Consider the following 25,726-nt stretch of genomic DNA (forward strand, 5'->3'; position numbering starts at 1 on the left):
TTCATGCAGTTCAATATCAAAAAAACAAACAACCCAATCAAAAAATGGGCAGAAGACCTAAATAGACATTTCTCCAAAGAGGACATACAGATGGCCAAGAAGCACATGAAAAGCTGCTCAACATCACTAATTATTAGAGAAATGCAAATCAAAACTACAATGAGGTATCACCTCACACCAGTTAGAATGGGCATCATCAGAAAATCGACAAACAACAAATGCTGGAGAGGGTGTGGAGAAAAGGGAACCCTCTTGCACTGTTGGTGGGAATGTAAATTGATACAGCCACTATAGAGAACACTATGGAGGTTCCTTAAAAAACTAAAAATAGAACTACCATATGAACCAGCAAGCCCACTCCTGGGCATATACCCAAAGAAAACCATAATTCAAAAAGACACATGCACCCCAATGTTCATTGCAGCACTATTTACAATAGCCAGGTCATGGAAGCAACTTAAATGCCCATCAACAGATGAATGGATAAAGAAGTTGTGGTACATATATACAATGGAATATTACTCAGCCATAAAGAGGAACGAAATTGGGTCATTTGTAGAGACGTGGATGAATCTAGAGACTGTCATACAGAGCAAAGTAAGTCAGAAAGAGAAAAACAAATATTGCATATTAACGCTTATATATGGAACCTAGAAAAATGGTACAGATGAACCGGTTTGCAGGGCAGAAATTGAGACAGAGTTGTAGAGAACAAATGTATGGACACCAAGGGGGGAAAGCGGTGGGGGGTGGTGGTGGTGGTGGGATGAATTGGGCGATTGGGATTGACATGTATACACTGATGTGTATAAAAGTGATGACTAATAAGAACCTGCTGTATAAAACAATAAATAAAATAAAATTCAAAAATTCAAAAGAAAAAAAGAAAGCTCTTCAACTCTAATGATTAAATCTGCAGTTTGGTCTTCAGCTTTTGCTGCTCCCCCCCTTGGCGGAATAAGGGCCTCTTTATAAGCTACAAAGGGAATGAGAAGCGTTCTTTTCTTCTGCTTGGAGCTCTAAGGACCTTAACCTGCCACTGCTGGTCACCATCTTCCTACCATGAAATGAAAGTGTACCTGAGAATAAAGCCAGCACAGAGGGAGAAGAAGCAGAGACATTAATAGACCTGTGGTCCTGATAACATCACCGAAGCCCCTGACTCCAGATACGCCTGAAGTCAGCATATTCCTGGACTTTTTTAGTTACATAAGCCAATACATACCTTTTTCTTCTTTTAGATCATTGAAGCTGGGTTTTCTATCACTTGGAAATAACTAACTTCTGACAGTCATTCATTTAGTCAGTCAATCAGTCAGAACATTTTCAGCATTTCAGACGTTGTTCCAGTGTAGGAATATAGCAACTCTCTATAAAACAGAGAAACTCAGAAACAACAGAAAACAGGCAACTGTCTGTTGGCCTGGAACTTACATTCTTGTGGGAAGAACAGAAGAAGAAGAAAAAAGTAAATATATAGACATACGTCGACTAGTGATAAGCTTTGTGTGGGAAAAATGAAGCTCTGTAAGGGGAAGGACATGTTATAGGGGACACAGCTTCACTGATATGGTGACTTTGAGCAGAGACCTAAGATACGTTGAAGGAGAGAGCCATGAGAGAAGCAGTAGGAGGGTTCCAGGAAGAGGAAACGGCAAGTTCAAAGGTCCCAAGGAGGAAGTTTGCTTGCAGAGCAATGAGGCCAGTGTTGGGAGTGTGGTGAGCAAGGAGGTGTGGGTAGAGGATGAAGTCAGAGAAGTATCAGGTTCAAACCATCCAGCCCTCACCAGCTGTTGGAGCTTTGTGGTTTTACATCATGTGTGATGGGAATCCATTGGAGGGTTTTAAGAAAAGGAATGACATGGGCTAGCATATTTTCAAAGAATTAATTTGGGTGTTGAATGGAGGGGGCAAGGGCAGACGCATGGAATCTCGGTAGGAGATTGCAGTAATCCAGATTAGAGATGATGGTGGTTTAGGGAGGGGTAGTGAAGGGGACATGGAGAAGTGGACGGACGTGGGGTATATTCTGAACGTAGAGCAGATGGGATTTGTTCATGAATTGGATGTGAGGATGGAAAAAAAGAGATGAGTCAAGAATGACTCTAACGTTTGTGGCCTGAGCAACTGGAAGTTTGGGATAAAATTGCAGTCTTTTTTTAATTAAGTCTGAGATGCCTGAGATACCCAAGGTCTGCTGCCGAGACATTCAGGGTAGAGGCATAGAATAGAGATAGACATTTGGGAGCCATCAGTCATATATGGTATATATACATATATTTTTTTGGCCGTGCCGCCTGCCTTGCGGGATCTTATTTCCCCCAACAGGGATTGAACCCGTGCCCCCTGCAGTGGAAGCGTGGAGTCTTAACCACCAGACTGCCAGGGAGGTCCCAGTGCATAGATGGTATTTAAAGCTGTGAAACTGAATGAAACACGAGTATAGACAGAGAAGAGATATGACAGCTGAGTCGTGGGACATTCCCGTGTTCAGAGCTCAGAGAGATGAGGAGGAACCAGTAATGAAGAAGGAACGGCTATTGCAGCAGCTGCTTTTGTATACCCGGGAGAAAATGGTTTAAGGAGGAAGTGATCAACTGTAGGAAGGTACAAAAGGTACTGATTGCTGGGACAAGGAAAATGGGTGCCTGAAATTTATTACTGGATTGAGCAATGTGGAGCTTTTAGCACTTACTGCAGTCTTGCATACTATCAATTGACATTTGTTTATTTTTTATCTCCTCCCATTTAGATGTAACCTCTGCAACATTTTGTTTTGTTCACTACTACATTCCTAGTGCCTAATAGTGCCTGGTATATGGTAAACGCTCAACAAATATTTCTCAATAAGTATCTCTTGAAGAGGGAAATGTGAAAAACAAGAAAAACTTGCATTTTCTCTATTCCTCTTTGTACATAGATAGCTTGCATTTTATATTTCGACAGAGGAAGTAATGGTATAGCATTAGATTTTGAATTATGTTGAAAATTTGGCAAGGGATTTAACCTCACTAAGCTTTTATTTGCTTATTGATAAAAGGAGAGGGATAATAATATGTTTGAGAATGTACCCCCAAAAATGTCCCGTAAGTACTCAATTAATGCTTTGTAAATCTGAAGGGGTCACATGGACCAGAACACAGTGACATGCAAATTTATTTTAGATAAATAAGTTGTTTGACATGGGAAGTTTCATTTATTTGAGGAGTCTGAAAAAAGGAAATGTTGCTAGTAGGTTGCATGTCCAACAAAAAGCATTTGCGTGTGTCTCAGGATGAGATAAGGGTCATAATACATTGAGATTAGTCTTGCTATTATGGTTGTTTAACACTGAAATCTAATAGCTTTGATGCTTTTTATTTTTATTTTTTGTACTTTTGTCTTGTAGATTCTATAGTTCAAGTACCATTACACTATAGATCTATGATGGGTAGACTTTGGTAAGGCCACTTCCTCTAGACCTACACCTTTCCCTAGATTGCCCAGATCTGGATCTTAAAGAAGGCACAGAGTTGGCTAGAGCAGATGCCAAGGCTCGGAAAAACTGCAAATTCATTGTGATCTAAGCATTAACCTTAAAAGGTTAACTAGGAAGTTCTTAAAGGATCTTGTAGGTTTAAAGTAAGTAAAGATTATATTTTAAAAGAGATTGGCCTTTAGCAGGGGAAAAATGTGCTGAGTGAAGAGGAGGGATAACAAGTCAGAGTTAAGTTCTTCTGGATTATCACTTAAGCAGGCTGGGCAAGCAGCCAAATCTCTTGGGTTAATATTTCTTTTCCCTTGTTGTCCAGGATTAGGCAACAACATAGCCTTCTGTCATTTTGCATTTCTTTGTCTGTTAAACAAGTCAACAGGTGATAACCTGAAGTCCCTTTGGACCCAGAATATTTGGCCAACACCGTACCCTTAGTAGATGCCCAGAATGGATGACATTTTGGTATTGATGTATTGATACTGGACATCTTGGGGTGGCGATGACTGAAGTTCTGGTTCTTTGGAAATTAGTGCTAATGGACAGGTACTAGCCATTACAAGATGCTAAGAACTTGAAAGACAAATTATTTGGAGAAAACCTCCAAGGGTAAACTTCCAAATGGGGACAAAGTTTGTATTAGCATGCCAAGTCTTCTACCTCTCTTGATAATACTACCTTTTGCTGTGAAATGTGGGTTATTAGTAATAGGCGAAGAGAGACTGACTCAGAAAGGATGTCAAAATGTGGCAATAAGAAAAAAGATTTTTAAGACTTAGTGTTCCCTTCATGGAAATGGCTCAAAGCATCACATTGTGGATTCCATTTTTGTACTTGGGCTTCATAAGGGCAGTAACATCTCCTAAGTTACTAAATCTCACTGGTCTTTGTCATTATTATTACCTCATTTATTTAACACTTCCTAATATTAGGCATTGTGTTAACTGTTTTACATATAGTATTCATTTACTTCTCACAGAAAAACGTTATGAGATCGGCACTATTAACATTCTCACTTCATACAAGGAAAACTGAGGCTTAATCCCAGTATCAGTAAGACCTTTGTGATGTGCAGCATCTGGATAGTGGGAAATAAGTGACTAGCTGAGGTGCTAAGAAGGAAAAACAAACACAGTTAAGAGCAATTTAATAAAGGCTAGAGTGTAGTTATCATGGAATAAGAGCATGCAGAGCTCAGAAAAGTGCTTTCCCAATGTTTCCAGGGCTCTTTTTTTTTGGAGATTAATTTTATTTATTTATTTTTTATTAATTAATTAATTAATTAATTAATTAATTATATATTTTTTTTGGCTGTGTTGGGTCTTCGTTTCTGTGCGAGGGCTTTCTCCAGTTGTGGCGAGTGGGGGCCACTCTTCATCGCGGTGCGCGGGCCTCTCACTGTCGCGGCCTCTCTTGTTGCGGAGCACAGGCTCCAGACGCGCAGGCTCAGTAGTTGTGGCTCACGGGCCTAGTCGCTCCGCGGCATGTGGGATCTTCCCAGACCAGGGCTCGAACCCGTGTCCCCTGCATTGGCAGGCAGATTCTCAACCACTGCGCCACCAGGGAAGCCCTCCAGGGCTCTTATGAAAAGAAACATGTACATTAGATTAAAAATTTTTTTTATTGGAGTATAGTTGATTTACAATGTTGTGTTAGTTTCAGGTGTACAGCAAAGTGCTTCAGTTATATCTGTATATATATACACATATTTTTTGTACATATATGTATATGTTCTTTTTCAGATTCTTTTCCATTATAGGTTATTACAAGATAATGAGTAGAGTTCCCTGTGCTATACAGTAGGTCCTTGTTAGTTATCTATTTTATATATAGTAGTGTGTATGTCAATCCCAAACTTCTAATTTATGCCTCCCCCCCCGACATTAGATTTTTTATTCATTCACATTTTGCTTCTTTCTGTGAGGTGGACCCTGTATTGGGACTGGGAATATGATAATGAACAAATGCAGTTTGCAGGCTATTGAAAGACAGATAATTCAAATAATGGTATTAATAATATAAGTGCTATAATACAGAGCAATGTTTCCAAGACTTTTCTGAAGGAATCCCCTGGGTGACTTGTTAAATATACAGATTATCAGCCTTCTCCCATAGAAATTCTGAGGTCCTAGATTATGCTTTTTAACAAGCACCATAGTTGAGTCTTAGATTCAGGAAAGTTTGGGTGTGTGCCCAAGTATTTTGAGTGATCAGAGGTGGGGTGTCTTCCCAGCCTGGGGCGTTAAGGATGGCTTCACAGAAGAGATGGCAACTGAAGAGGAGGTGTGGGGTAAGGGGGTATTCCATCCCTCAGCAAGGGGACCCATGTGTTCCAAGGTATGGAAGTGAGAGCAAGCACTAACCTATCTAGGACGCTGGCAGCAATTAGACACCACTGGACCACAAAAGACAGAAAGGGAAATAGCAAAGGGTAAGACGGGGGAGAAAGTGGAGTCCAGATTATGAGGATCCTGGAATGCCATGTGAAGAAATTTAGATTTTAAGAGATGATTTTTAGACTGCCTCAGCCTTTATATACTTTACATTTTTATATTATTTGTGTTCATATTGCATCTATAATAATTGGATATTATATATTGTTTATAAAATAGTTGCACAGTGTTTGTATATGTATGTATTAATATTAGATACCATTCACCTAATATTTATATATTATTCGAGTAGGATATATTATTACATTTATAGCTTTTCTATGTAGTGAAATTCATTCATTTTTAATTTTCCTTAGACAAGACTTGGTGGTGCATGACAGAGGAATGAGAGACTTGTTTGTTTGGTCCTCAGCAGAAGAGTCAGGCTGCTGGGAGCAGATGTGGTCAGATTAGGGGAGGGAACCAACATGAGAGAACCAAGATAGAGAGGCGGGCTTCACAGGGAAAGGTCTGGGAAAGACTGGAGTAGCATCTCCTCCCTCTTGAGAGCTTCTGTGTTCAAACCAAAAGAGAATTTTCGACTTTGCTTTTATAAGACTGGGTGTTTTCTATATGAAACCAGATCTAAACATTTAGGTATAAAATACTGAAATCCAAAAGTGCTTTTAAAAATGTATATTTGATCACTAAGGATAAGGAACCCTCTATATTAATTCCAAGGACTATTACATGCTCAGATGTCCCCTGCTCCAGGGAATCCTTCTCTGCCTTCTTTCCTCTGTCTTGCCCTAGTTCAGGCGCCTCTCCTCCGGGCTTCTGTAATATCCTGCGTGGGCCTAACCATATCGCACATGCATATTATATCCTTATTTGTTTATATGTTTATTATTGCATATTACATGCTTATTTGTCTGTCTTTGTATCCATAGGGATGAGCAAAGGCACAAAATGAGTTAGTGTTTTTGTTTTTTTTTTAATTTATTTATTTTATTTATTTATTTTTGGCTGAGTTGGGTCTTCGTTGCTGCCCGCGGGCCCTCTCCAGTTACGGCGAGCAGGGGCCACTCCTCCCTGCGGTGCGCCGGCCTCTCACTGTGGTGGCCTCTCTTGTTGCGGAGCACGGGCTCTAGGCATGTGGGCCTCAGTAACTGTAGCACGTGGGCTCAGTAGCTGCGGCTCACAGGCTCTAGAGCGCAGGCTCAGTAGTTGTGGCGCACGGGCTTAGCTGCTCCGTGGCATGCGGGATCCTCCCGGACCAGGGCTCGAACCCACATCCCCTGCATTGGCAGGCGGGCCCCCAACCACTGCGTCACCAGGGAAGCCCGAGTTAGTGTTTTTTTGAATGAAAGAAAAAGAGATTGAATGAGAGAGAGAGAGAAAGAATACTGTGTTTATTCTTTGAAACCATATTATTATCAGGACTTTTGACTACTCTGAACTGAATTGATGAATAAATGCTTTTTCTCAACAACTTAGGGAAGCCTGTATTTGATGTGGTTTAAAAGCACAGATAGCAGCTCCTCTGTTAGTATGAATTTGTGCAGTAATTTCAGAACTAGGGTTGGTATATAGCACATTTAAGCCACACTGCTCACAGATCACATATAATGTTATGTATGTTTTAAGGAGGACATTTCAAGTCAGAAGTTCTAAAGGAGAGAAAGGCAAAAAATTAATATTGCCTTCTAGAATTTTAACCCACTTATGATTTTTGCTAAGAACAATTTTCGCTCAAAACCCATTAGATTTATATGTAACATATATAAAAACTCCAGAACAGAAAGCTATTATTTTGTATTTCACATTATCAATTCTCTCATTTTAGATGGGAAACATTTAAAAATAGTTTCCATTTCATCTTTAATTTGGTTTAGCCCTGATTTTTTAGACTGGCTCAGTATCCTGTGATTATTGTATCAACACAATGAAATATTTCAAAACAACCCTTCTTTTGTAAAACAATTAGATTTATAGAAAAAGAACCCATGCTTTTTTCTTTTGTTGGGTCACTTCAAATTTTCATTATTGAAAACTTTCCATTTACTTTTAATGGTTACAAATCTATTATTTTAAAATAATTTTTCTAGAAAAAACCAATTATTTTACGATTATTACTTTAAAATAAAGCCTTGGGTTAAAAACTTATTTGGATATTTGTGACAACTGAAACATACAACATGTGACATGAAAATGGCAGGCTTCAGAAAAGATTGGCTTTGGTGAAGAGATATCATGCTGAATGTGGACATGTGTTCTCTATAAGAACAATATGTATTAGAAGGTACTGTTATCTATACAAATCTTAATTGAGTGGAGAATTGTACATCTGTCCAATGAATTTTTGTGAAAAAGTTAATTCATTTTAGGAAAAGAAGTAAAATTACTAAACAGAAAAAAATATTTGGAAAAAAAAAAAACCCTGTGAGTCCATTAGCAATTTGGATTCAGGCAATTTATCCAAGGAAATAGTTGTTTCCACTTATGAAATCAGGGCAAAATGTTGATAGTTTTCATTTTCTCTTGTTGGACCATCTCATTTAGAATCATGGATGATTGAAATAAAACAGATTCTTAGACATCATCTGGGTCAGGGATTCCCGACACTTATTGTGCATCAGAATTACCTGAGAAGGAATTCCCTGGCAGTCTAGTGGTTACAACTCTGCGCTTCCACTGCTGGGGGCAGGGTTCAATCCCTGGTCGGGGAACTAAGATCCCACAAGCCGAGGCATGGCCAAAAAAAAAAAAAACCTGAGAAGCTTTAAAAAATGCCCATATGCAAGCCGCAACACTTTGCCTCCCATCTCCCAACCATCAGACTCAACTGCTCTGGCATGGGGCAAAGCATCAATATGAGTGTGTGTGTGTGTTAAAATAGACAAAATATGAAATTCACCATCTTAACCATTTTTAAGTGTGCAGTTCAGTGGCATTAAGTATATTCACATTGTTATGCAACTACCACCACCATCCACCTCCAGAACTTTTTCATCTTCCCAAACAGAAACTCTGTACCCATTAAAAACTAACTCCGCATTCCCTCCACCTCCTAGCTCTTGGTAATCACCATCCTACTTGCTGTCTTTATGAATTTGACTATGCTAGGTATCTCATATAAGTGGAATCATGCAATATTTATCATTTTGTATCTGGCTTAGTTTAGTTCACTTAGCATAATGTCTTCAAGGTTCATCCACATGGTAGCATGTATCAGAATGCATTCCTTTTCAAGCTGGTAGCATCAGTAGTTTTAAAAGCTCCCCAGGGTTGGACCTCCCTGGTGGTGCAGTGGTTATAAATCTGCCTGCCAATGCAGGGAACACGGGTTCGAGCCCTGACCCGGGAAGATCCCACATGCTGCAGAGCAACTAAAGCCGTGAGCCACAACTACTGAGCCTGTGTGCCACAACTACTGAAGCCTGTGCACCCAGAGCCCGTGCTCCAAAACAAGAGAAGCCACTGCAATGAGAAGTCCGCGCACCGCAAAGAAGAGTAGCCCCGGCTCGCCGCAACTAGTGAAAGCCCGGGCAGCAACGACGACCCAATGCAGACAAAAATAAATAAATAAATAAATTTATTTTTAAAAAAGCTCCCCAGGGTTTTCCCTGGTGGCGCAGTGGTTGAGAATCCGCCTGCCAATGCAGGGGACATGGGTTTGATCCCTGGTCCAGGAAGATCCCACATGCCGTGGAGCAACTAAGCCCACAAGCCACAACTACCGAGCCCAAGTGCCAAAACTATTGAAGCCCATGCGCCTAGAGCCCATGCTCTGCAACAAAGAGAAGCCACCGCAATGAGAAGCCTGCGCACCACAACGAAGAGTAGCCCCTGCTCGCCGCAACTAGAGAAAGCCCACGCGCAGCAACAAAGACCCAATGCAGCCAAAATAAATAAATAAATAATAATAAAATAAAATTGAAAAAAAAAAGCTCGTCAGGTGATTCTAATGTGCAACCAGAGCTGAGACCCACTCATTTCATCCAACTCCTTCCTTATATTCAGAGGAGAAAATAGAGGTTCAGAGAGAGGAAGTGACATTCACTTGTCCTCTCATTCAGCACGTACTTTCTGCCCATCTACCATGTTCCAGGCACTGTGCTGGGTACACTTAATCTCACACAAGGCCGAATAAATTGGGACTCACATCTAATTTGAACTCTTGGAAGCTTCACAGGTTGCCCTGTTATAATACACCCTTTCCTTGTGTTTGAAAAACTTCAAACTTCAACAACAGTAAAATAGTATTTTAGACTCTGGGGCTATTTGGGGAACCAATTTTTAATATGCTTTTATCTAGAGTTCTATTTAGAATCATTTTACTTTCTCTAATTATAATCAAAGTTGAATATAGTAATCATGAATCGAGCCAAACTATTAATTTAGTTGAGAATAGCTGATTTACAGTAACTTTAAGTTTACCCTCTAGACCAAGAACTACCTGGTAAATAAAAAAATAAGAGAAAAGCCTTAAAATGCTATTTCTCTAAAAGATGGGTGGGAAACCTCCAGCCTTCAATTTGATTTCATCTGGCCATAGGAAAAATCCAAAGAATTTATGCCTAAGGCCATGAAATTATAACCTTATTTTACAGTATATAATAGCTGTGCCCTTAAAATGTACTTTTGTGTAATAAAAATCCTCCAAGAGTCTAAAAAATAACTTAAAAAAAGCAAACAAAAGGAACATGTCATATTTCTTTAAAGACAAAATAATAAATTCATTTTACTTATATAAATTTTTTATTTTGGTAAACTATGCTTGACATAAAATTTACCATTTTAACCGTTTTTGTGTTCAATTCAGTGGCAATAAGTACATTCACAGTGTTGTGTAACAATCACCAGTATCTATTTTCAGAACTTTTTATCATCCCAAATAGAAACTCTGTACCCATTAAACATTAACTCCCTTTCCCCTCTCCCCTAGTTCCTGGTAACATCTTTTATACTTTGTGTCTATTAATTTGCCTATTCTAGGTACCTCTGATAAATGGAATCATAAAATATTTGTTCTTTGTTTCTGGTTTATTGCACTTAGCATAATGCTCTCAAGACTCATCCATGTTGCAGCACATGTCAGAATTTTATTCCTTTTTAAGGCTAAATAATATTCCATTGCATGTATATACATTTTGTTTATCCATTCATTTGTTCATAGACATCTGGCTTGTTTCTACTTTTTGGCTATTGTGAATAATGCTGCTATGAATGTGGGTATACAAATATCTGTTCAAATCCCTGCTTTCAATTCTTTGGGTATATACCTAAAAGTGAAATTGCCGGATCATATGGTAATTCTGTGTTTAATTTTTTGAGGAACTGCCTTACTATTTTCCATAGTAACTGCACAATTTTACATTCCCACTAGCAGTGCACAAGGGTTCCAATTTCTCAAATACTCTCCAACTTAAGTAAAATTTTAACCTGTATTTATATAACCCTTGATATTAAGAAGTTTCTAACCACCTCATCTTTAATTATTCTGCATTTCCAGGTTGCATGGTTGTTTTTCAGCCCAACATAAATGTTCAGATTCTTATTCTTCTATCCCACACATCTACCTTCTCTGAATACAAAAGCAATATGTACTCATTCAAAACCTACAATTCATATAATCCATATTTCTCCAGGTTTCACCAAGCTGAGAGTACTGATGTGGCCACATTAACAATAGTATCTGAAATTTTACTGCCTCTTGTTCCCAGGCAAATCTGCCTTCCTCCTAATCTGCCCTGTTTGAGGTGTTCCTGAAAGTCCTCAAGAAACCCCTACATGAGCTGGGGTATAGTCACTGATGTAATTCCTTGGGAAGCCACTGGAGGGCAGCAGCTCATGCCCACCCCTTACCCCAGTCCTGGAGTAAGTCCCAGTCAGGCCAACTGCATTTCTTTTTCTTTCTTTCTTTCTTTTTAAGGTTGATAATTGAGAAGTATGGTCCTTTTTAAAAATATATATATGTATTTATTTATTTGGCTGTGGCAGGTCTTAGTTGCGGCTCATGGGCTTCTCTCTAGTTGTGGCATGGGCCCTAGAGTGCACAGGCTCTAGAGCACACAGGCTCAGTTGTCCCGCAGCATGTGGATCTTAGTTCCCCCACCAGGGACCGAACCCGCGTGCCCAGCTTTGGAAGGCGGATTCTTTTTTTTTTTTTAATAAATGTATTTATATTTTATTTATTTATTTTTGGCTTCGTTGGGTCTTCGTTACTGCTCATGGGCTTTCTCTAGTTGTGGCGAGTGGGGCCTACACTATGTTGCGGTGCACGGGCTTCTTATTGTGGTGGCTTCTCTTGTTGCGGAGCACGGGCTCTAGGCACGCGGGCTTCAGTAGTTGTGGCTCACGGGCTCTAGAGTGCAGGCTCAGTAGTTGTGGCACACAAGCTTAGCTGCTCCACAGCATGTGGGATCTTCCCAGACCAGGGATTGAACCCCTGTCCCCTGCACTGGCTGGCAGATTCTTAACCACTGTGCCACCAGGGAAGTCCCCCAACTGCATTTCTGGATGAGCAAACTCTCAAAGTGCTGCACGGCAATTACTATAAAGAAACAGGGGAATATCCGTCTCCCATACTCTTGGTCACACTTTGTCACCTGGGTTTCTAGAGTCCCATGTGGAAACTCAAGCACAAGTCTGAATCCAAGATTAACAACTAATGGAGGGGACTTCCCTGGTGGCGCAGTGGTTAAGAATCTGCCTGCCAATGCAGGGGACACGGGTTCAAGCCCTGGTCCAGGAAGATCCCACATGCCGTGGAGCAACTAAGCCCATGTGCCACAACTACTGAGCCTGCACTCTAGAGTCTGCGAGCCACAACTACTGAGCCTGCGTGCTGTAACTCCTGAAGCTCATGCACCTAGAACCCATGCTCCACAACAAGAGAAGCCACCGCAATGAGAAGCCCGCGCACCACAAAGAAGAGTAGCTCCCGCTCGCCGCGAGTAGAGAAAGCCTGCGTGCAGCAACGAAGACCCAACACAGCCAAAAATAAATAAATAAAATAAATAAATTTTTAAAAAAGCAAAAACAACAACAACTGATGGAGAAAGTGGAAAAAAAAATTTACCCCTGACAGCTGATAACTGGCCATAGTGTTCCCCTATTGAAGATAAACAGTTTCAAAGAGTAACAATTATCACACAATAATGGCGGAAAAAGACCACACCATAATCATATCTAAACACAGACAGAAATAAGGGCATTAAGCCACCACAGAAATACCCAAACACTCTCCTATTCTAGCTACATGAATGAATTACCTACCTACTTCCTAGGTAAAAATTAAGATCCCCAATCACTGAATTGCCCCTGCTTCTGGACAGAACTCAAATCTAGAACAAACCCTTGTTTCTTCCTAAATCAACCAGCCCAAGTCCAAATCCTAATAAGACCCTCCTTACTCGTTCTTAACCTAGACACCCCCAGGTCCTGGAGTGTGCATTCCCCCTTGTTGCAGTAGCAAGCTTATAAACCTAACTTCATCTGACAACAGTTGTATTTCTGGTGGCCTTTGATTGGCGAGATTTAAACGTCTGGAGATATTTTAGAGATTTAGGCTGTTGTCCCTATCTGACCACTCTGCTTCCTCATTGCCTTCATCCCCCTTCCTCTCATAAACATTCTCAAGCAAACTGGTGCCTGCAGAATGACTAGGTGTTAGGTGAAAAAAATTTCTTCTGTATTTTCTGAAAATATACAGTGAACGTGGAATACTTCTATAATAAAAAAGAATTATACCTTTAAAATAATAGTACCTAAGAAGATACTCTTTTGCCCACTAATCCACTGGTAGGGAGACTTTGAACACCCCTGTAATCTTCTCCTTGCTTTACACATCAAAATAACTACTATACCCTTTCTCTTTTTATCAGTTTTCTACCCCTTCATTACTCCTCTTTTTTTTTTTTTTTTACTTTTTACTCCCCAAATGCTTATTTTCTTGGCTTAGACACATATATTCACTTCTTTTATTCCAGTCTTCCCTCTGTGAGTTCTAAGGTAGGGCCTGTGAGCTCTTCAATGGATAGCAGCTTCTGGCAGAGATGGCACCACATCTTCCTGCCCAGCTTGGCAAAAATCACTACTTGATCATGGCTCTCCTTCCCATTGACCCTGAGCAGGGTCTTGAAATGCTGCACAACACAGCACTCTTTGTCGCTACAACTGGCATACTGGGGCTGACCTTCTCGATGAAAATGGTTTATCATCTCCTGACACAGGTAACAATCTTGACAACTAAATTCCTCCTTTTCATAATTTGTGATCACGTCACCCAGACTGGGGTAATACTTACTCTTGAACAGCCTTTCAAGAAAACGATATTGGAAGGGTGATATTTAAACTACTTAGGTTTGAAGGACAAATTGTTCATTTTTCTTGTTCTCTAAACTACTGATTTTAATGAGGAACGTGTAAGAAGTGCTGTTAATTACGAATAGATCTATCTTATCCAATATGAGACCTTTATGTAATAATAAACTATTTTCCTTTATTAAATCTTTTACTTCCTAAATCTTTAATAAATAAATTTTTACATATTGAGTACCCCCCTCAATTCATCTCAACCAATGAGATTTTTAGCTTCTACAACTACATTTAATATTTCAGAGTCATGCATATCCTTTTTTATGTTTCTCTAAATAAATTCAAATTGGAGCATTTATAACTTGTAAAAACTTTAGTTCTGAAAAATACACGTCCCAGATCAGCCCAAAGGAACACATAAGAGCCATTTTCGTTTTTAGTACAGAACTCCGTACAATGTGACCATCAGAGACAGTCTTATATTTTCTTGTTCCTACTGGCATTATGTATTTTTTATGACTGAAAAGCTTACCAGTTCTCAGTGTGGGGCCCAGATGAAAATCTTTGCAAGTTCAGAGAATGCAAATTTATTGTAAGTAAAAGACTGCAGACACAAATGGAAAAATATTAGTAAGATCAGTGTTCCCAGTTGCATTCCTGAGGCATATCTTGATTCTGATCAAAAGGCCTAAAGGTTTTTTGAGAGGTAGAGGAAGGGGGAAAAAGAAACCTGTTTTGCCTTTTCTTTTTATTTAATGGCTAATTAATATATCTGTTAGTACTTAATTTGTATATAATCAAAGTAAACATTTATCTTAGGCTTTCCATGTGCCATGCCCTCTTTTAAGAGTTTCACGTGTATTAACTTGTTTACTCCTTAAACAACCCTAAGAGATCAGTACTATTCTTATGCCTGTTTTGCAAATGTATAAACTGAGCCACAGAGAGATTAATAAATTACCAATGTTGCCCACTAAGTCAGTGGTAAAGCCAATATTAAATTCCAGAGGTCACAGTCGTGACCTCTTCTCTACTGGATAGAACCCCCTGAGATAGTCACCGGGCCCTCACCCTCTCCCCTGATCCAAGCTGGGCCATCCTAGGCCAGTTGAACACTCCCTCCCCATAATTCCTGTCTCAAGTCACGGGAAAAAAAGGGTGCAAATGTTTGGAGTCTGTGCATCCTGGTTGAGGGGATATCCTGACAGACCACCTGTGCCATGAACTTTTCCTCAATTCTAGTCCCTGACCCTCCAGATCTGCCCTGTTTCCAGCTTGGATCCAAGTTGGCTTTGCCAGCCTTCCCATGGATTCTGTCAGCTTGTCACCTAACGTCCAATAAATTCCCTTCTGCTTGAGTTGCCAGAATGAGTTTCTATTTCTTGCAACCAAAGAATGTGAATGGATCCCATTGGAAGTTAGGGAAGATGTTTATTTCTTTAGATTTTCTCTGCGGCACTAGTGCTGTCCCAAGGGAGGTATGTATTTCATCACTGAGAAGGGCTAGCCCTGCAGTTCAGCTGCCTAAATTCCCTCCTAGGCCCATCACTTACTAGTCTCTCATCTGTAAAATGGAGCTAATAGTAGTACCTGTCTCAAAGAGTTGTTGTGAAGATTAAATGTGAGAAACATATAAAGTGCTTGGAAGGGTATTTGGCATATACTTAGCATCCAATAAATATTACCTTTTCTATTACCATCCTCTGTATTTCTAGTCAATTAAAATCATTCCAGTTATAAATGCAATATACAGCAATAATTTTAATTCAACATTAAAATTTAATCCTCCATGTATAAGTTCTCACATTTGTAAGTAAGGTATTAACTTAATTTAAAAATCTTCTCCAGAGAGAAAATTTCTGAATAAATCTATGTTTATGAAAAGATGCGCTTTGGGTTCTGCAACAGTCTCTCATTTTAATACATATTTTGTCTACTAGAATATCTCTTCTTATTTTAGCTATTGCCTGAGAGACAATGCCGTGAATACATTAATTTTTCATATAAGGAGGTGAATGTCTGTAAAGAAACATTGTAACAAATCTTTATTCTTGCTGAGAAGATAATCTTAAAATCTGTATAGATAAAGCCACTTCAGTTTATTTTGTATAATTAACGAAATTTAAAAATATGAGTTCTGGGACTGCCCTGGTGGTCCAGTGGTTAAGACTCCATGTTCCCAATGCAGGGTGCCTGGGTTTGATCCCTGGTCAGGGGACTAGATCCCGTGTGCCACAACTAAGACCCAGCGCAGCCAAATAAATAAATAAATAAATATTTAAAAATATAATAAGAGTTCTGAGTAAAATTTATAACATTTTTTTTTCTGAGAAAGTTGAATTCTCTCTGGATTTTTTTTTGGTGTAACTATGGTAGATGAGTGATTGTCAACTTTGTGAATTAACTAAGTGAGAAACATATATTATTTTTTTCTATTGACCTAAATTATCTTAATTGGCTCCATTGAACTCATTAGATAAATATTCAACCCCCAAATTGGCTTTCCTGTTTAAAAGATCAAAGTATGCACTGAGAATGTTTTCTGATAAAAATGCAATTCCATCTAAGATAGAGGCAGCTAGCTATTAAATACCATACCATCAAAGTTAAGCTATCACTGCATGTAATTGCTTTTAAAATGAAAATTAAAGTTTCAATTATGGAACAAAATATGAATAGGTGAAAAAGAAAGTTCTCTTCAGGAAAAACAGAGGCGAAAAACAAATAAACAGGACAAAGACATTTAGAGGCATAGAGATACTTCTAGAAGCAAAAGAAAACATCAAAAATAAAACTATTAAAAACATTCTCAGAGAGATAAAGGAGGATACACACTCATGAAATAATAAAGAGCCCATGGAAATTGAAAACATTGTAGCAAGAGCAAAAATTTTAATAAATAATTTGGAAGAAAAAGTTGAGGAATCTTCCAGAAAGAAGAAAAAAAACCCAAAAGATGGAAATTGGAGAGAAGAAAAGAAAAGTATAGGATCACTGCAGAACATCCAATTTCTACCTAAAATGTGAACACCTCCAAGGCAAGGATTTTTTATGTTTTGTGTATTGCCTAGAACAAAACCAGACACAGGTTAGGTCCTCAATATATATATATTTTAATGAAAAGGGTTCAAGAAATAAGAACGGGGAAAGTAGAAAGGAGCAAATTATCAAAGAAAATTCTCAGCATAATTTCCAGAGTGAAAAAGATCCACTTAGCATAAGGAATGGGGAAAGACCCACATCAAGATACATGATTGTGAAACTTTGGAACATCAGAGACAAAACTTCCAGAGAGGAGGAAAAAAAACCATGCAAAAGATCAAGAATCGGAGCTGCTTTGAACTTCCCAAGAGCAAAGCAGGAACTGTGTCAGACACCAGTTAGGAGTCATCATCATATGATTTTTATACATTCTTTCAAATGTCCTATGATACAGAGAAACCTATTTCATTCATGCCCAATGACAGAGAGCAATCTACTTTAATATCATGTAAAATTAGTCCCTATTTGCAAGTAACTAAATTGAACTAAATTCTTTCAAAATTTTGTCACCAAAGATGAAAGGCAAGTTCACGTCTTAAGTTTTGTGGCTTGATATAATTCTGTGGTGCCAAATTAAAATTAAACCCGTTAAATATTCAGTCTATCGAATGTGCCCTCATTGTATGCAATTGCAACAAGTAGAAAATGGAGGCAAAAAGTGGAAATTATACAACACAGAATTGATTCTCAAATGTTCATTAGTAAAGTAAAAAAACTAATAATGCTTATCTCTGGTTAGTATTCATGTGGTGACCAGGGCTAGTGATAGTGCCGCGAGGCTCCACATGTCTGGATTGTTGATTTTTGAATGTCCAGACCCTTTCAGTTGTAAATGATAGAACCTCAACTCAATCTAATTTTAGCAATGAAGAGAATGTTCCAGGAAATAGAAAGTCCAAGGAGTGGGTCCTGCTTCTAGCATAACTGGATCTAAGGGTGCAAATCGCATCATTAGATCTCTCCTTCTACCTTTCTCTTTGCATCTTTCCCTCTTGCTTCTATTTTTCTCTGTGTGGCTGCATTTTCAGGCAGGCTGTCTCCACATGGGACCAAAGGTAGCCACCAAACAGCCCAGGCTTACATTATTCACACAACTAGCATTCCAAAGATAAGAGTGCAACTTTTGCTGCCCCAGCATTTGCATCAGTCTTTGGAAAGAACTTACGTTATGTCACTTGCTCCCTCCTGGACCGAGTGTGTGTCTAGGAGAATTAAGTACTCTGATTGGGCAGCGTGGTTCATAAACCCATGCAACTGACAGACCCACCAGAATCCCATAGAGCGGAAAGGAGAGAGCTTTCAAAAGGAAAGAATGGGAGAAGATTCCTCCATACCCACCACCCCAAAAGTAACAGATGACCACTTACATGAGATTTTCCCCTAGGAGTCAAAATTCTTCATGCTATAGGAGACTAAATAAAACTCAATGGTTTTATGAAGAGCATACTTGAGAAAATTGTCACCTTGAAGTGATGGATGGCTTAATTAGAATTTAAAAAAGAAAAAAACTCAACCCACAATATTATCCAAATTACTGGAGGTATAACATCCTTGGTTTCTAGGAGATATGTAAAAGATTTGCTTGTATTTTTAATTTGTAAGTAAATGGTGCCAGGTTTCTAGTTTGAAACCGAAGCCACATCTTTATCCATAGAACTTCACACAGAGAGGCACATCTTGGGAGATGAATACAAATCTCAAACTATTCCTGTTCAAACGTGCCCCAAAATTGTACCTAATATTTGCTGGTCATGATATTCTCACAGCCCTGGGTTCTTCAAATCAGATGTGGACTCTTACTCTTTTTAAAAATATCTGCCGTCTACTAGTTTAATACAGCTCCGGAACTTGATCTGACCAAAACACATTCTATTAAACTTGCATAGTAAATCATATTCTCTTGTATCTGTCAGAACCTGCCTGACTTCCAACTTCTATATCCTCCTTCTCCCCACAGATACCAACTATCTAGCCCATAAAATAAACCCCAGCTTCTGGAAGGCATCCTGCCCATTGCCCAGGGACTTGGCACACAAAGTTGTACTCACTGCTAGACTAGCTCTGAACTCATGCTTCAGTAACTGGGCTTCTGACTTGTCTCCAAGAGAACACTTTCTGGTTATCAGTTCTAGTAACTACATCTCTGTCTGTTTCCTGTGCCAGAATCCCTGACTTAGAAACCTACTGAAAATCACATTCTCTCTAGACCTGGAGGGTCTGCCTTGTTCTTTTTTTTTTTTTTTTTTTTTAACATCTTTATTGCAGTATAATTGCTTTACAATGGTGTGTTAGTTTCTGCTGTATAACAAAGTGAATCAGCTATGCATATACATATATCCCCATATCCCCTCCCTCTCGCGTCTCCCTCCCACCCTCCCTATCCCACCCCTCTAGTTGGTCACAAAGCACCGAACTGATCTCCCTGTGTTATGCAGCTGCTTCCCACTAGCTATCTATTTTACATTTGGTAGTGTATATATGTCCATGCCACTCTCTCACTTCGTCCCAGCTTACCCTTCCCCCTCCCCGTGTCCTCAAGTCCATTCTCTATATCTGAGTCTGCCTTGTTCTTATCACTCCTCATTCTTCTCATACCAGGGACTGAAGGTATGCACTGTTGATCTGAAACAAATAGACTGCCAGATATTTCTTCAGCAAAGATGGGCTTATTCAGAATCAGCAGGGAATTGCAATTCAGGGTCTACAACCCTGGTGAGCCACATGCAAGTCCCCACACAGCCAGGGAAGAGAATGCTTTTATAGGAAGGTGGGAGGGCTGTGGTAAACAAAGAGCCCATAATTTTTCATTGGCTGAGTCCTTGCCAGGAAAGGAGTCTTTCTTCCTCCTGTTGAGCTCTGCTATCAGCACAGGATGTGAGAATCTCCGCATTCTGGCCTCCCAACTCAATTGAGATTTCTGTTTATTAAGTTTTTACAGCACCATAACCTCAGCCTGAATACCTGACAGATAGGTGACTGTCAATATTTGGAGATCTATGTAGAGAAACCTTAGACATCTACCATCTGATGCTTTGTGACCGCCTAGAGGGGTGGGATGGGGAGGGTGGGAGGGAGATGCGAGAGGGAGGGGATATGGGGATATATGTATACGTATAGCTGATTCACTTTGTTATACAGTAGAAACTAACACAACATTGTAAAGCAATTATACTCCAACAAGGATGTTTTTTTAAAAAAATCTGCCACCTGAGACCTTCCAGCTTCTTTGCGTTGGGCCCATGCTTTCCTGGATTGTAGCCTGCTGTCTCTTACTGAGCCTTCCAGAGGTAGATTTAGTCTCAGCCTCTGTTGCTCTGTCTTTCCCTTTCTATGCCTATTTTACCATCGTGGGGGGAACCCGCTTACAGCCCTTCTCTATACGTCTGAGGAGAGCAAGATTATTTCCTATCCTGCTGCAATTTTCTCAATATCCTGAGTTTCACTTCATGAAAAAGTTACTCTTTAAGAAGAGTAATTTAATTGGGTGCTTGGAGAAGAAGCCCAAGCTGGATTGTAGGAATTTTTATACTTCTTTTGTGCTACACTCATAAAAATAATTTGTCCTTAACTTCCCTTACCATTCTGGATTTTGTTGTTTTTGTCTCTCCAGCATCTTTAGCATTGGGGAACTGACCCTTCCCGTTTCATAGGACTGAGTCACAGAACTCTGACAGTCTTTGTCTCAAGGGTTAACCCATGGCCAGGACCTGGCCATGATCTAACCAGGATCAGTCCCTTCCCCTGATTGGCCAGCCAGAGAGACCTTCCCTAGGATTTGACGTATTCAAGTTTGGAGAGAAAAGTGGGGTAGTTGTGCTGTGATGTAGCCTGGGGCTACTGGAGCTGTCTTACCCACCATGTAGAAAAAGGCTGAAGTCACCAAGAATGAAGAGATGAAGCCAAGATATGAAGATACAAAGTCAGAGAATAAAGTCAAGCCAAGTAGAGATGAGAAACGAGAGATGGAAACTTCTAACACACACTCCTGTTTTTCCCAGTATGTGAACCAGCTAGCCGCTTTTTTTTTTGGCTTTAGCTAGTTTGAGTTGAATTTTTGTCTTTATAATTAAGAGTCCCAACTAACAGAACTCTATTTCAAGATATTCACATATCTAACCAAAACCCATCTGCTGGAGGTCTGGGAGCTAATCTCTCCCCTATCTTCCCTTTCAAGTTCTAACCCAGTGGAAAGGAGATGTAGGGAGAGTTTTTTCCTTATAAATTGTGTTGGGAATTCCCTGGCGGTCCAGTGGTTAGGACTCTGGGCTTTCACTGCCATGGGCCTGGGTTTGATCCCTGGTCAGGGATCAAAGATCCTAAGATCCTGCAAGCCACATTGTATGGCCAAAAATAATAATAATAATAATAATAAACTGTGTGAATGTAATTTGGCTTTAGCCTGAGGCTAAATTAGGGCTAATCTCAATTCCCCACTGATCTAGGCCTGTCAACCCATCTTTAGGGAGAGTTGGGTCTGCAAGGAAGACACTCCCTCAACCAGTGGTGCTTAGGGTCATGACCTGCTTCACAAATCCTGTCACCTGCAGAACAGACAGCATAACACCCACAGTTAATAGTGAAGCCTCTGGACTCCCCTTTTCAGTGCAGAGTTCCTGCTTCCAATGGCTTGTCTTGATGTCACTAATTACATAAGTCACTCTTACTTGATGGTGCAGAAAAGGATGGTGCTCTCAGGGAATCAATTTCTACAGAAGTTTTTCTTCTTCTGGAGTGTGAAGGAGAGTCACTCCCCTTCTTGGGTCCTTCTGTCCCTTCCTTAGCACCTTGCCCTAGCTCCTCCCATGTTATTCATAGTACTTTACCCACAGGGGTTGGCATAAGGCTCAGGATGGAACAATCAGAGCTCGTCTCTTGACTCTCTGAACAGAATTACAACCGTCTATGCCCCCTTCCTCAGAGAATGCCACCTTCAAAATCATTCTCCTTCCTCAGGGCCTTCATACAAGCTGTACCTTCAAATGGAATGCTTTTCCCTGCCATCTCATTTGACTAGCTTTTTGTCTTTCTTTAAGCCTCTGATGAAATAAAATTCGTATTTTACGGCAAGACAAAAATTTAAGCATAAAATTTTTCTCTGCCCGTTTAGGCCTCCTCCCTCCCCTTTAATGTGTGTTGTGCATTCACGTTTACCAGACCTCCTTAGGAGATAACATTCCCTCTTAATCTTGTAAAGGGTCATGATGACCCATTACTTGCTTTGTACATGCAGATCTGGATCGTGTAAACTGACAATATGTCATTTGATGTATAACTTTTTGTCTCAAAAGTGTGTAACTGTGCTTTGACCTCTAATGGGTGGAACAGTCCTCAGAGCTTTCTAAAAGACTGTCTCCCAGGTTATAATCCTCAGGTTGGCTCGAATAAAATTTTCCATTCTTTTCTTTTTTTTTTTTTTTTTTTTAATTTATGGCTGTGTTGGGTCTTCGTTTCTGTGCGAGGGCTTTCTCTAGTTGCGGCAAGCGGGGGCCACTCTTCATCGCAGTGCGCGGGCTTCTCATTATCGGGGCCTCTCTTGTTGCAGAGCACAGGCTCCAGACGCGCAGGCTCAGTAATTGTGGCTCACGGGCCCAGTTGCTCCGCGGCATGTGGGATCTTCCCAGACCAGGGCTCGAACCCGTGTCCCCTGCATTGGCAGGCAGACTCTCAACCACTGCGCCACCGGGGAAGCCCCTCCATTCTTTTCTTAGATCGACTATTGGTTAACTTTTTGGTCAATGCCTCAAATATGGCTTCCTCAGCTTAAAGATTAGCCCCTCAGAGAGGTTTTCCCTGACAGTTCTATTGAAGCTAAGACCCTCCTTATGATCTCCATCTCAGCCCCTTATTTTACAACGAAAAGAAATGATCACTATGTTTTACATATAAACTGATGTAAGAAAATAGAATATATTTACTGCTAAAAATGAGATGAAGAAGTACATTGACATATCTTTTAAAAATACACTATAAAAGAAAAATGGTCCCAAACCTGGATGGGGAAGAAATTAGCATTCCTAATAAAATGCTTAAGGAGTTTTCTAAAATTTAACTGGTTAGAACTTATTCTAGAAAAACCAGTCACCTATCAGTTTAACTGAGTAGAGTGACCTAAATGAACATTCTTTTATATTCGATCTAAAAATGATTAACCTATTTTCCTATAAAATAAATAACATCTTATAGTATCTTTACTTGCTATATTTGTTCATAACTTGTTTCTGGTCTTTTCCTTGCACTAGACCATAAACTGTGAAACTGTAAGCTCCAATAGGACAGAGACCAGGTTTTATTACTTATCTCCAGGAAAAATTAGCACAGTACCTGGTAAATAGTGGGAGTTGCCATGATATTTGTTAAATTAATCAGTAATAAGTGAGTGAGTGAAATTTAAATGTGTGCCCATTTATAGAGTAGATACATTTAAATAAAAATTAGTGTGAATCTCCTCTTTTCTTGTGGTGGGATTCAGGACAAGTGACCCCAAAATGTGGCACCTTGGCTTTTGAATATTTTAAACTGAAGGGGTTTGAGAAAAACGGCAGAAGCAGTAAGGTCACACTGACCTTCCCCTTGCCCTTCTCCCCTGAAACTTGTCGTAAAACCCTCAGGTAGGAGATGCCCTCCTGAAACGGAGCAGGACCCTATGGTCCTTGCCCCCCACGTCCTCCACTTGCCTTTTGTCTGTGGAAAAACTTTAGCCAAAGAATAAGTTTAATCAGAGAAATGAGAAAATGCAGAAGCAAATAAAAACAGTCTAACAAGACTAAATAATAATAGTTTAGTCATTAAGCATAGTCAAGGACCTTCTCAAGGGCTATAGATAATATTCTGAGCCATATCCTGTGAGTTGTTTTACAGTTACTGAAACATCCACCAGGTGGAAGAAGTTAACTACGTGATGACCAGACTGTAGCCATGACATAAGCTGCCACAATTCCGAGAATTTGCCTCAGAGAAATGGAAACAAACCGACCCTGGAACTGATGATTAACTGTACTTAAAACAATCAAAATGACGCTGGTCAGACCACTGCATGACCAATTTCAAGATGACTGTCAGAGCTGACTGTGGTGGTTCTGCTGTAGCCCCCTCCTTCCGTCTATAAAACTCTTGCCCCCTGATTGTCGGGGGCGAGGGGGAGTCTGCCTTTGGACAGGAGTCCAACCCCTCCGCCCCCCAGTTGCCACATCCAAAATAAAGCAAACTTTCCTTTCCACCAACCTTGCCTATTTATTGGGTTTTGAGCAGGGAGCAGCCGGACCGCACTTTTGGTTACACTCCCTGTACCTGGAGGAAAGGAGCATCCTTACCTCTTGAGACAAAGGGATCTGAAGAAGAATCCTAACAGACAGGACTTGCTAATTTTCCCTCAATTTACGACCCTTACTTCATACTCCTTATCCTATCATATTTCTACACAACTGCCCACACTTCATCAAACCTAGCATAAGTATACACAGGTCTGGTTTTTTTGGGTTTTCATTTCCATATGAAGGTTCCATGTCACACAAAACTTATATTAAATTTGTATTCTTTTCTCTTGTTAATCTGTCTTTGTCAGTTTAATTTTCAGACCCAGCAGGAGACCCTAAGAAGGTTGAGGAAAACTTTTTCCTCCCCTACACTTGTGAAAAATAAACATGAAGAGAAAGGAGTCCCTTTTTCTCTCTCCAACCTGTAACATGAGCATACTTGACATTCCTTGGCCCCTCAGAGGCCACTCTCAAATGTCATCTCATCCAAACAACAGGAATCCCACTGCAAAAATATTGGTGAATAATAATTTTTTACTGAAGGTTTCATGGGAGACAGAGAGGTGGTTATGTAATATACCACAGCAGCATCTTTTTTATTTTTATTTTTTTAAACATCTTTATTGAAGTATAATTGCTTTACAATGGTGTGTTAGTTTCTGCTTTATAACAAAGTGAATCAGTTATACATATACATATGTTCCCATATCTCTTCCCTCTTGCATCTCCCTCCCTTCCACCCTCCCTATCCCACCCCTCTAGGTGGTCACAAAGCACCAAGCTGATCTCCCTGTGCTATGCGGCTGCTTCCCACTAGCTATCTATTTTACATTTGGTAGTGTATATATGTCCATGACACTCTCTCACCCTGTCACATCTCACCCCTCCCCCTCTCCATATCCTCATCTTTTTAAAAAAAAAAAACTGTTAATTTTATATTGGAGTATAGTTGATGAACAATGTTGTGTTAATTTCAGGTGTACAGCAAAGTGATTCAGTTATATATACACATGTATCTATTCTTTTTCAAATTCTTTTCTCATTTAGGTTGTTATATAATACTGAGCAGAGTTCCTTGTGCTATACGGCAGGTCCTTGTTGGTTATCCATATTAAATATAGCAGTGCATACATGTCAATCCCTAACTCCCTAACTATCAGCAGCATCTTTTAAATACCTACCTGAACACTTCTCTCTCCCTGAAGTTTCTCCAGCATCAGCCTCTTGTCTTTCTCATTTCTCTTTCTCAAATCCATTCAACCTCC

At 39.8% G+C, this 25,726-nt stretch overlaps 1 long non-coding RNA gene across 3 annotated transcripts; it reads left to right on the plus strand.

Moving 5' to 3' along the window:
* Positions 1 to 25,060, plus strand: LOC309649785. 3 transcript variants are annotated; one of them, XR_014257290.1, is made up of 3 exons: positions 1 to 14,081; positions 20,819 to 21,205; positions 24,067 to 25,060. It is a non-coding gene; the product is annotated as an uncharacterized lncRNA (long non-coding RNA). The 3 variants fall into 3 exon arrangements; XR_014257288.1 differs by having other exon boundaries at positions 1 to 21,205; XR_014257289.1 differs by having other exon boundaries at positions 1 to 21,205; positions 24,086 to 25,060.
* Positions 25,061 to 25,726: the final 666 nt, after the last annotated feature.

Source organism: Balaenoptera physalus, assembly GCF_965194825.1.
Source record: "Balaenoptera physalus genome assembly, chromosome: 20".
Taxonomy (NCBI): domain Eukaryota; kingdom Metazoa; phylum Chordata; class Mammalia; order Artiodactyla; family Balaenopteridae; genus Balaenoptera; species Balaenoptera physalus.